The sequence below is a fragment of the Emys orbicularis genome, chromosome 1, assembly GCF_028017835.1.
Source record: "Emys orbicularis isolate rEmyOrb1 chromosome 1, rEmyOrb1.hap1, whole genome shotgun sequence".
NCBI lineage: Eukaryota > Metazoa > Chordata > Testudines > Emydidae > Emys > Emys orbicularis.
The window spans coordinates 265,350,453-265,363,582 of record NC_088683.1 but is presented as its reverse complement, the minus strand read 5'-3'; positions in this window follow the sequence as shown (position 1 = coordinate 265,363,582).

Here is a 13,130-nt window from a genome sequence, read left to right as displayed (position 1 = left end):
TAGAGTGGTTAGGGAATCTGCTACAATTTTTGAGCTAAGAAATATGTATTTTTAAATCAGATAATACAGACTTATGCTTTTAGATCCAGGTGTCCTGGAATTTGATCCCAAAGACACAACCCATCCAGGAACATCTTGTTAAAATTGAAAAAAATATATTAATGAAAATATGCACTATATCTGACTTGTGATGTGAGGTAGCCAGCTTTGTGATCCTTTGTGTTTATCTGCAAAGACGGGATAAATGGTTTGTGTTTGGGCGAATGTTCCATACAAATGTTTCTGTTTAAAGAGATATCAGCTTTTGTATAAATACCTCTATTCATACTTGACTTTGTTGTTTACTGTTTGTTGTTCATCTTTTCAAAATACTTCAGCCATCCAATCAGGAGCAGTACCATGCGACTTAGGTAATCAACCCCAAATAGATTTATATATCTCAATTCACAGGTAATCAGTAATTTGTTTGTACAAATGGCTCAGTGAATAATTATAAATAATGAACAAAAAAGGAGGAAAATCACTGGTCACAAACAGAAAAAAATTCTCAATCAATAGTTGGCCTAGCTCTACTGTGAGAAGAATTTGGAATTTTAAATGGACTTACTGCTTCTGGGAAGAGGTAATCAAACCAGTAAATATGGTCCTCAAATTTATTTACTCTAAAGATCCAAAATATTTATTCTGGGAAATCTTGCCTTGCTAATGGATACGCACAAATCATAAAAAATGGATAAAGTGTGAGCACTCAGATACCTCTGTAATGAGCACTAAAGAAAAAATAAGACTGATGTTGATAGCTAATGAGAGCAACTTAGAAGTTAAGAATTAAATTTTAGAGAACTGGAGATGTTGGTGCTATGAGTGATATTGCTAACATGGACAAGGTTGAATGCATTTAATAAGATAGAGGCTGACCTTTGGGAAACACAGTATCTGACTAATTTTGGAGTTAATAAGGAATGTTTACAGGTTTAGGTGTTGGAATGCAATAGACCACTGTGTTGATGAGAGCACAAGAACTGAATTACCCATCACCCCCACCGCTCCATTTCTAGAAAATAGATGGTTTATAGAATAATAAACCATTTAGAATGGCAGAGATGATAGGTCTCCTGGACTGGACTGGCCCAGAGGCTTCCAATTTTTGACCCTTTCTCCTATTTTGGGGGTGAGTGTGGCTGTGGTTCTCTAGGCTATACCTTTGTGGCTAGAGTCCTGGAGGCATGTTCTAGGTCCCATACAGGTCCTGCCTAGAGCATAGCCCCCAACCTGCCCATAGCCATTAGAGATATAGTTAGAGTATTAAGCAGTGAAGTGGATAGAGTGGTACGGTGTAATCTGCCATTCTAGCTGTATCTCTATTACCAAAGGTGGGTTGGGGACAACACTATAGGCAGGATCTCTATGGTTAGGAAGCACATTGTAGATGGACAAGGAGAAACCGTGGGGAGCCAGAGTCAGAAGGCAGGTATGGGAAGACACTTTCAGAGAGAAGGGGGAGTCAGCCAGAGACTGCAGAAGATCTTGAGAGACAGAAATGGAGAGTTTATGCAAGTGAGACGGTATATGTTTATCTGATATGCAAATCAGGGTATTATGTCATTTGCATAAAATCTCCAAACTTCTGAACCTGCAGACTTAGCAGGCCTGGAAGTTATCAGTTTTAGAAGTCAGTTGGGGCTGTGCCAGCTGACATCAGGGGCAGCAGTTGGGCCACATGACTCACGGAAGATCTTGCTGCTGGCAGCTCACAAATGGAGCTGGCAACCAGAGACAGAGAGTGCCAACAGGGCCCATGGTGGCGAGGAACACTTCTGCCCATTGTGATTAGAATGAGGTGTGGCAGAGATGTCCCACAGCACCCTAATTACAACCTGGCCTGCTCTGTCTCCCCTGCCATCAGAATAATATGGGGATTACTGCAGCTCTAGAGCAACCTCTGCAGGCTCATCGGTGAGAGAGTTATCATATATGGAGGGGAGAAGTAGGGTTCTCATTGGTGCAGGCCCCCCTTTTCCCCTCCAGAGCAGCTCTGTACCACCCACCCATGTAGTTGGTGCAGATTCCCTCTACATCCTGTTCGCAATGGACCTGAGTCTCCCAAGGATCTATTGGCATTATGCACAGTTAACATATACAGAGGTATTGGGAGGATCTTTTGCCATTGAAAACCGGTTATCTAAGTCAGGATTTGGCCCTCAGTTTGTCTGACTTCCTAGAGAAACAGTAAAAACAAACAATCTAAGAGACCCTAGAACCAGGTTTCTAAATTTCCCGTGCCATCTCATATATATGGCTGTGTGTGTGTAATATATGTGCACACATTTACATGAGTATGTGTTTATTATGTACACACACACACACACATATGGCAATACTAATCAAGACTTTTTAACATATACAAAAAAGCCAGGTTAGAATTAATGGTAAGCCATATAAAGGTGTGATATATACAACAAGAGCCAAGTTAGAAAAGAGTCAGCTATTAAAATGGTCAAGTTAAATAAGAAACAATTGGGGCTAACTTGTCCCTCAAGGCATTTATAAGACCACACTTGGGAGCTCTTGGAAGCTAAGTTAATACTAATTCTGTTTTATTAAACTTGGCCATTTGAAGGGCTAGCCCTTCAGCAACTTGGCTCTTATTGCAGATATCACACCTTTATATGGCTGTTCTTCCCCGCTTAACTTCCCTCTTTTGGTGGACACTGAATGGGTTTGATCAGATTTGATTTACATTATTCAGGCCAATTACTGTAAAAGACAAAAAATAAAAGCTCCAAAGGACAAAGTGTACTGGCATAAAGTATAATGGGACTGACATGGACCTGTTCACATTCTTTTTGGCTTAGCTCAGCCTTCACACGTTAAATTGTAATAATCTATGTTTTCTCCTGCCAGCTTGGCTAAAGCGTCCAAAGAACTCCCCTAGAGCTAGCTTGGTGGAACCATCTGTCATCTTGCTCCAGATACATGCACACTGCTAACAGGAGTCTGGGGAGACATACACTTAGCCAAAGCATAGCTGTCCTGGCTCCCCAAGGAGAAACACTAATGCTGGCTGTAACAATGGAGGCAGAAAGAATGCAGAAAGAAAGCAGAGTTGTTTTAAATAACCCCAAATTTCTGCTCAAATTGTTGCTACTAGGGACTTTGGGACCAAAATTCTCCTCCCCCTCTCAACCATCCAGATTTAAATACACGCCCAGAGTGGGGTCCTATGACATAAGTCAGGAAAATAAAGACCAGTGGATTAACCAGGATTTTACTTTGTAGGCTATCACACACACTAACTAAGTGCTCAGAAGCATGGTGATGAATGTAGTATACATGCTTAGACAGATTAGATGGAAAGAACTAAAAATGACTTTCCTATGGTGCATAGTCACATGCCATCTAGTGACCTAGCAAGGAATTCCAACGTATGCAATAATATCTACATTAGAGACTGAATTTGGAGGCGATATGAGTTACAGACCAGAAAGTGGGTTTCACGATTGTCTCACAGAGTCTAGAAGAACTAGGGCGGGGTAATTTACATGGGGATGAGTGGGAAAAGAGGTGTGGAGCAAGAAAGGCGGCTAGGAGGTGGGTGTGAGATAATGTAAATTAAAGTAACCTCTCATGCTCATTCCTTCTTCCAGCTTCTCTCAGGAGCTTAGGGCTTGTTTACCGGTAATGTAGACACCTTACACAACCTGACCCAAGGCCACACGAGTTTCTGATAACCTGCTGCTTAACTATTTTTGTGGAATTCTCTGTAAGATTTCATTTCTCAGATCACATAACTATGCAACTAATGTACAATACTATGGAAAATGCTGTCTGCACAAATATTGCAGTTGAAAGTGGTAATTGTCATTGACGTTACCAAGTACTGTAAAGAGAAATCACAGCTTACAGTTTTATTAATTCAAATCTGCCTTTTCTTATTCTCTCTCTTTTCCCCCCTCTCCTCCGAAGCAAAGTAAAATTTACTGTTTCCATGACTAGGCTTTTGTGGATAACAGGCCTACTTCTTGCAAACAGGCACCCCTTCCTTTTGCTGACAATATCAGGTGGTTGAATATAAAGGTCGGTATTTCAAAGTCCCTATGTCCCCTGTGCCATTCTGCTAGGATGCACAAGGACATATTCATAGGCAGAAAAAATGACATAAATACCCTGTTATTACAATGTCAGCCAAATGTAATTGAAAGTAAATGGCTATTTATATTCTTTAGGGAAATAAAGAGATGCGGGCAATTACAGACCTGTTAGTCTGACATCAGTAGGGTACAAGGCTTTAGAACAAACTGTGAAGGAAAAAATAATTAAATTCATGGAGGTAAACGGGATGTAATGCAACATGGGTTTACAAAAGGTAGATCAGACTAACCTGATTTCCTTCTTTGCGATAGAACTGACATTTTAGATAAGAGAAGTGCAGTCGATCTAATATACTTGGACTTCAGTAAAGCATTTTACATGGTATCACATGGGAAATTATTAGCTAAATTAGAGAAGATGGGAATCGGCACAAGAACTGTAAGGTGGATTGTAATAGTCCGGTGTGGGGGTTTGTGCCCTCTTAGGGGCCGTCGGGCGCCAGGCCGCCTCACTACACGGCCGAATCAGTCCTTGGTGTGGGAGGTCTCGGGGTTCCTCCCCTTAGGCAGGGGCTAAACAAAAGGCTCCCTGCCTGCAAGGAGCTCCAGCCCTCAGGAAGGGCTGGGCAGTATACCAGTCCCAAGCTCTGGTTCAGGCAGCCGGAGCTGAGCACTGGCCCGGTCAAATAAGCCCGTGTGCTAGCTCAGGGCGGGGTGATACCCCAGGGTTCAAGGGGGCTCCGGTCCTGGTCGCGGGAGCGGAGCACTCACAAAGTCAGTAAGCCCAGTCCCTCAGTCAGGGAGTGAGCAGGCAGGTAACCGCAACCCAGGCCCTGGGTCAGGGTGGGCTGCAAACAATCAGTCTCTCTCTGGGGCCCAGGCCCTTAACCAGGGACTGGGTCAGTTGGGGTCAGCCCAGGCCCTAGGTCAGGGCGGGGCAGCAAACAGCAGTGCTAGGCTCAGGCCCTCAGGTAGGGGCTGAGCAAACACACAGGAACAAAGTCAGTAAATTAAGCCCAGGCCCTCAATCAGGGCGGGGCAGCAAATAGCAGTTCTAGGCTCAGGCTCTCAGGTAGGGGCTGAGCAAACACACAGTACCAAAGTCAGTAAATTAAGCCCAGGCCCTCAATCAGGGCGGGGCAGCAAACAGCAGTGCTTCAGGGCTCAGGCCCTCATGCAGGGAGGAGGAGAGACTGCCACCCGGCGTGGGGGTGGCAGGGGGGAACACAGGCCCACCCACTCCACTGTGTTCCAGCCCGGGGCCCTATCCGCAGCAGTCCGTCTGCCGCGGGGTCAGTGGGGATCCTGCCCGCAACACACTGACATAGGCTCGGGGTCTGCTATCCCCGGGCTACTTCCCATCTCCTCCTCCATGGGTACCTGCTCCTCGCTGGGCTCGGCAGCGGGGTCCCACACCATGGGCTCCTCGGGTTGCAGGGGGCTGTCTAGGTCGGGCCGCTCCTCCGGTCTCGGGTCCGGCTCAGGTTCGGGTGGCCCCTCGGGGTACCGTGCTCGGGGCAGGCTCGGCCAGTCCACCTCGGGGTACCTCCCTCGGGGCAATCTCGGCCGGTCCACTTCGGGGTACCGTGCTCGGGGCAGGCTGGGCCAGTCCACCTTGGGGTACCTGCCGAGCGGGAGGTTTGAGCGGCGCTGGGTCTTTGGATGCCTGGTTCTGGGGAGGCTCGGTCCGTCGGCGTCCAGGTACCGGGCTCGGGGTAGGCTCCCTCTCGCAGGAGCTGAGAGGTTGGGGCCGGGCTTTTATACTTCCTGTCCCGCCCCTTGACTTCCGGGGGGCGGGAACAGGTGGCGGTGGCTCCGCCCACTTGAGTGGCGGTTCTGGCTCCTCCCTCTCTGGGGTTGGCTCCGCCCACCTGGGTGGCTGTTCTGGCTCCTCCCTCTCAGGGGCCGTCGGGAGCCAGGCCGCCTCACTACATGGATAAAGAACTGTGTAAGGGGAGAAGGCAACAGGTGGCGTTGAAAGGTGAATTATAGGACTGGAAGGAAGTTACTGGTGAAGTTCATCAAGGATCAGGCTTGGGACCAATCTTATTCAATATTTTTATTAATGACCTTGGCACAGAAGCAGGAGTGTGCTAATGAAATTTGCTGATGATACCAAGTTGGGAGGCATTGTCAATAAAGAGGAGACTTGGAATACTGGAAGACGGGAGTGACAGAAATGGGATGAAATTCAATAGTACACAAAGTGCAAGCTCATGCATTTAGGGTCTACTAGTAAAATATTTTTGCTACAAGTTGGGGGCTCATCAGTTGGAAGCGACAGAGAATAATAGAAATGTTTAATGTTTAATCTGAAATATATGAAGGTGTTTTTGAAAGCACTGAGCTTCTTTAACATGGTCTGTACAAGATCCTGATCCTGTGTCTATTGAAGCCCCTGGAAGTGTCACCCACTGGGGTCCCCTTTATGGATAAAATGCTAGCCCCTCCACAGATGCCAGGGGCACAAAAGCTTTGAAAGTTTTGTGCTGTGTGGGGTGGGAGGAGACTGTGTTATGGAGAAGCAAAATGACTTTTCTCCGTGTTTCCATAAAGCAATGCTCTGTGGCATCTCTGCCCATTGCAGCAAAGAAGGCCAAGACAAGGCCAGGTTTAGAGTGGGCTTGTCCAGTAGGTCAGTATTGATTGTATGAATCACATGCTCATTTTGGCTCTAAGACTTTCAGTGAGGTGGGGTTTTTATTTCAGTAGTAAATATAAAACTTTTAGTAGAATCCGATACAGTTTAACAGGGGTAATAGGTGCGGTCTGTATCTATGTTGTTTAAAGCTAAATATTAAACTAAGGAAGGTCTAGTTTTAAACTGCACCATTGTAATATGCATCTTCCTGATGCAATTTTCCTGGTCTCCAAAGAACAAACTGTACTGAGAAGCAATAACCTTCACATGTTGGGCTCTGACGTGTAATGTTTCTTTTGCCCTCCTCTCAAATTGTATGTGTGTTGGAGTCCAATGAGACCCTCTGGCCTTAGGAGCTGACTGAGGAAAGATCTATCCCTGATCTTAGTCGCTCTGCTCCAATGATACCTCAGTTCAAATGTTGGGGTTTTCACATTTCACTGCAAATATTTCACACAATCCTACTCATTTCAGAATCTTGGCTTGATACACATTGTTAATAATATATATAGGACAAACTACTATAGTATACTATGGCAGAGTAGATGCGGTATAATTGTAACCTTATTACTTAAAATACTAGACAGATCTGAGGTAATGTGTAAGGCACACATTAGTAAGTGGGTTTAAATGCATAGATTCCTAATTTTTTAAGGTCAGAACCATTATTATAATCTAGTCTGACATCCTGCATAACTAGGACCCTACCAAATTCACGGTCCATTCTGATCAATTTCACGGCCAGAGGGTTTTAAAATTGGTCAATTTCATGTTTTCAGATGTTTACATCTGAAATTTCATGGTGTTGTAACCATGGGGGTCCTGACCCAAAAAGGAATCATGGGGGGAGGGTCACAAAGCTGATGTAGTGGGGGGTCATGGGATTGCCACCCTCACTTCTGTGCTGCCTTCAGAGCTGGGCTGTGTGGCCATGGAGCTTCCTGCAGCTGGAGGAGGCACATGGAGGTGGGTCTGATCTCCCCCCTAGAACGGATGTGCAGAGGAAGAGGAAGTCCCATCTCTCCTCAGCCCAGCAGATAGCAGCTGGAGCCTGGTGAATGGTAGGGACCCCCCCGCCCTGCCCCTCCAATAGCTACATTTCACAGAGGAGGTCTGATTTCATGGTCCATGACATATTTCTCAGGGCCGTGAATTTGGTAGGGCCCTATGCATAACACAGCCCATGGAACCTCACCCAGTAATTCTTGCACCAAGCACATAACTTCTGGTTGAGCTAGAGCATCTTTTAGAAACATAACCATATTAATTTAAAGATTTCAAGTGCTGGAGAACCCATCAAGTTCCCAGGTAAGTTGTTCCAGTGGTTAATTAAAATGCATGTCAATAGCTATAAAGGAGTCTGGGTCTGATTGTTCTAAGAGAGTTCAAGGTCTCAATTTGACAGATAAATCTATGCAGCCAGAGGCTTATTCCCATGGGCAGTGCCCAGCAATGAACATGAACCTCCATGCCGAGGAAAGGTCCACCTGTAAAGATGCAACTGCAACATTGGGACGTAATTAAGTGAAAGGGAGTTTGATTTAGTGTAAGTAACGTGCTGAGGGGGCCAGAAGAAGGTGTAAGTTACACCTGTTTAGCCTCTGTTGTGAATGTGGCCCTATAAGTGCAAGCTATATTTGCAGTGATTGTACTACACCAATATTTGATGACACAATAAAAATAGAAAAATATATGGTTAAATAATTTTGCTAAGCCCCTCATTGTGGTGACTTGGAGCATGACATAAATTCAGTCCAATAGCACATTAGATGAAGCTATTTAAAGTAGAGAACAAAAGCCATCTCCCTCCCTGTATCATACCAACCCACCATGATAACTAATCCAGCAGGGACAGCAGAGTCAGGCTAATGATGGACTGAAGACATGGGCCCTGTGTCCTGCTCTTCAGCTCAATAAATCTCAGTTTTGCTTCAAAACAGAAAACTTGACTGAAATAATTGTTCAGAGGAATGAAAGTTAGGAAATCTTTCCATGTACAGCAGGGTATGGCTTGGGGTGGGGGGTGGGGAATAAATAATTTCCTTGTGCTTCTTTACAGTTTACTAAAGGCTGACTGCCCCATTCAAAGTGCATATCTTTTATCTGAACTTAGTCCTCTTATCGGCACAGTTTATCTGATAAGAAAAAACTGTTTTCAACTGTTGAGTTGTAATGATGGGGTTCTTTAATAACATTGTATGGCACACCCTATCTGATTTCTATCTGGATTTGTTATCTTTCATTACAGTCATAACAGGTTACATTCATTTTGAATATCTGATGGGAAGCCTTGGAGTTGTTTCGTAATCAACCTTTTTTGGGCTTTACATTTCAAAGGAAAAGAGAATTGAACCTGGTTTCCCAAGTTCTATGTCAGTGTGCTAACCACTGAACCATCCGTCCTCTTCCCTAAAATTCAGGCACCTATCTGAAGGGGTTCAAAATTAATTTTTTTCCTGCCTGTATTTTTAAGGGTAAATATAATTGATGATGCATTTAATACAATCATAGAAATGTAAGACTGAAAGGACCTCAGCAGGACATCGAGTCCAGTCCCCTGTTCTGAGACAGGACTAAGTATTATCTAGATCAGGGATCGGCAACCTTTGGCACACGGTTTGTTTACCTGCAGCGTCCACAGGTTCAGCCGATTGTAGCTCCCACTGGCCGCGGTTCGCTGTCCTAGGCCAATGGGGGCTGCGGGAAGTGGCGCAGGCCGAGGGATGTGCTGGCCACCACTTCCCACAGCCCCCATTGGCCTGGGATGGCAAACTGAGGCCAGTGGGAGCTGCAATCTGCCGAACCTGCGGACATTTCAGGTAAACAAACCGTCCCGTCCCACCAGCAACTTTCCCTGATGGACCATATGCCAAAGGTTGCCGATCCCTGGTCTAGATCATCCCTGACAGATGTTTGCCTAACTTGTTCTTAAAAATCTTCTGTGACAGAGATTCCACAACCTTCCTGGGAAATATGTTCCAGAACTTAACCACCCTTACAGTTAGGAACTTTTTCCTAATATCTAACCTAAATCTCCCTGGCTGCAATTTAAGCCCATTGCTTCTTGTCCTGTCCTCAGGGCTTAAGGATAACCCTCCTTTTTATTACATCCTTTTATGTACTTGAAGACAGTTATGTCCCCCCTCAGTCTTCTCTTCTCTAGACTAAACAAACCCATTTTTTTCCAATATTTTCTTGCAGGTCATGTTTTCTAGACCTTTAATAATTTTTGCTGCTCTTCTCTGGAGTTTCTCCAATTTTTACACCTTTCCCGAAGTGTGGTGCCCAGAACTGGACACAATACTCCACTTGAGGCCCTATCAGTGCTGACTAAAGTGGAAGAATTACTTATCACGTCTTGCTTAGAACACTCCTGCTAATACATCCCAAAATGATGTTTGCTTTTTTTGCAACAGTATTATATTGGTCGGTCTGACATCAGAAGGACGGTCTGACATCAGAAGTGCTTAAGGCAGGAGGTCAGGAACTCTGAAAAGCTCTCGCCCAAAGGTTCAGCCGTTACCTGGAAATCCAGAAGATACCGTCCAGTTGGAAAGAGTCCAATACCATCTTGCTGCATAAGAAAGGCGATCGAGAAAATCTAAAGAACTATCGCCCGATCTGCCTGCTTTTGCATGTCTATAAGTTGTTCACCAAAATAATAACAAATCGACTACCGCAAAACCTGGATGAACAGCAACCTAGAGAGCAGGCCGGTTTTCGAAGCAATTACAGCACGATAGACCACATCTTCACTCTAAACCAATTACTAGAGCGTTCGAGGGAATACAAATTCCCTTTGTGCATTGCCTTCATGGACTACGAGAAGGCGTTTGATAGCGTGGAGACTAATGCTGTTCTTGAAGCTCTTTCAGAACAGGGCATCAGCGCAAAATATATCACATTATTAAAGGAAGCGAACTCTGGCTGCAGCACGGATATATCGCTGTTTGATACTCCCCTCCGAATCCCCATCGAGAAAGGTGTGAAACAAGGAGATACAGTTTCACCAAAATTATTCACAGCATATCTTGAATTGGTCTTTCGACGAGCAGACCTGAAAGGCGGGATTAATATCAACGGCGAGCGGCTAAACCATCTCAGGTTCGCAGATGATATAGTGCTGATAGCTGAAAATACAGTCCAGCTTGAGAGAATGCTTAAAGAACTGAACGCGAAAAGTAGTCAAGTCGGATTAAAAATGAACCAGTCAAAAACGAAATATATGAGATCGGATGTTCTGCGAAGAACCCAAATAACTCTTGGAGGAGAGCAGATCCAAGAGGTCGACAAATACGTTTATTTGGGCTAGGAAGTCAACATGCGCCACGATCAGAAAGGCGAACTGTCGCGCAGAAAAAAAGCTGGATGGTGCACATTCAACAACATCAGGGACATCCTCCAAGGAAAGATCAGCAAAACAACTCGTGCGAATCTTTTTAACTCAACCGTGCTTCCAGCGATGCTATATGGCAGCGAAACATGGTCGCTGATGAAGACTGAAGAACATCAACTGTCTGTCACACAGACGCAGCCAGCGACATAGTGTAGACCAGCCCTAAAGGCAATGGAACAAACATTTTTGGGCATTTCGCTCCGCGATCGCATCCCCAATGAAATAATTAGGCAGCAGTCTGGAGTCCGAGATGTCATTGTCAAAAGCAGGATCAGCAAAATGCGGTGGGTGGGACATGTGGCCCGACTCAGTGACAACAGATGGACTGCAGCTATATCTGAGTGGTATCCGCGAGAACTGAAATGGCCACGCGGTTGGCCTCCAAAGAGGTGGGATGATTTCTTAACAAGGAGATATGGACAAACATGGTGAAGGATGGCCAGAGCGAGAGAAGATTGGAAGACGTGTTGTGATCAGCTCAGTCTTAACTGATGAAGGACCGACAGTCTACGCAGTCTATGCATTATATTGGTGACTCATATTTAGTTTGTAATTCACTATAATCCCAAAATCGTTTTTCTGCAGTATTCCTTCCTAGGCAGTTACTTCCCATTTTGTATTTGTGCAATTCATTATTCCTTCTTAACTGTAGTACTTTGCATTTTGTTCTTATGAATTTCACCCTATTTACTTCAGACCATTTCTCTGGTTTGTCAAGACATTTTGAATTCTAATCCTGTCCTCCAAAGCACTTGCAACCCCACCCAGCTTAGTATCATCCACAAACTTTATAAGTATACTTTCTATGCCATTAACCAAATCATTTATGAAGATGTTTAATAGAACCATACCCAGGACAGATCCCTAAGGGACCCCACTCAATATGTCATTTTAGCTCAATTATGAATCCTTGATAACTACTCTCTGAGTATGGTTTTCCAGCCAGTTGTGCACGCACCTTATAGTAGATTTCTCTAGGCTATATTTCTCTACTTTGTTTGAGAAAGTCATGTAAGACTGTATCAAAAGCCTCACTAAAGTTGAGATATAGCGCATTTCCCCCCCATCCACAAGGCTTGTTACCGTGTCAAAGAAAGATATTAGGTTGGTTTGACATGATTGGTTCTTGACAAATCCATGTTAACTGTTACTTATTACCTTATTTTCTTCTATGTGCTTACAAATTGATTGATTATTTGCCCCATTATCTTTTTGAATACTGAAGTTAAGCTGACTGGTTTATAATTCCCTGAGTTGTCCTTATTCCTCTTTTTAGAGGTAGATACTGTATTTGCCCTTTCCCAGTCCTCTGGTTTCTCTCCTGTCCTCTGAGTTCTTAAAATTAATCACTAATGGCTCAGAGATCTCTTCAGCCAATTCCTTAAGTATTCTAGGATATATCAGGCCCTGCAGACTTGAAGACATCTAACTTGTCAAAGTAATTCTTAACTTATTCGTTTCCTACTTTAGCCTCAGATCCTACCCAATTTACAAGGATGTTCACTATGCTAGTTGTCCAATCACTGCTAACTTTTTAGGTGATAAATGATACAAGAAAGTTATTTAACACTTCGACCATTGCTGGTTTTTCTGTTATTGTCTTTCCTTCCTCACTGAGTAATAGACCTACCCTATCCTCATTCCTCCTGTTGCTTCTCATGCATTTGTAAAATGCTTTCTTGTTACCCTTTATATCTCTAGCTCATTTAATTTCATTTTGTGCCTTGGCCTTTCTAATTTGGTCCCTAAATCATTGTGTTGTTTTTTGTGTGTTCATCCTTTGTAATTTGACCTAGTTTCCACTTTTTATATGACTCTTTTTTTGAGTTTCAAATCATTGAAGATCTCCTGGTTAAGCCAGGGTGGCCTCTTACCATACTTCCTATCTTTCCTATGCTTCTGGGATAGTCTGGTCTTGTGCCCTTAATATGTTTCTTTAAAAAACGTCCAACTCCCCTGAACTCTTTTTTCCCCTTAGACTTGCTTCTCATGGGATCTTACG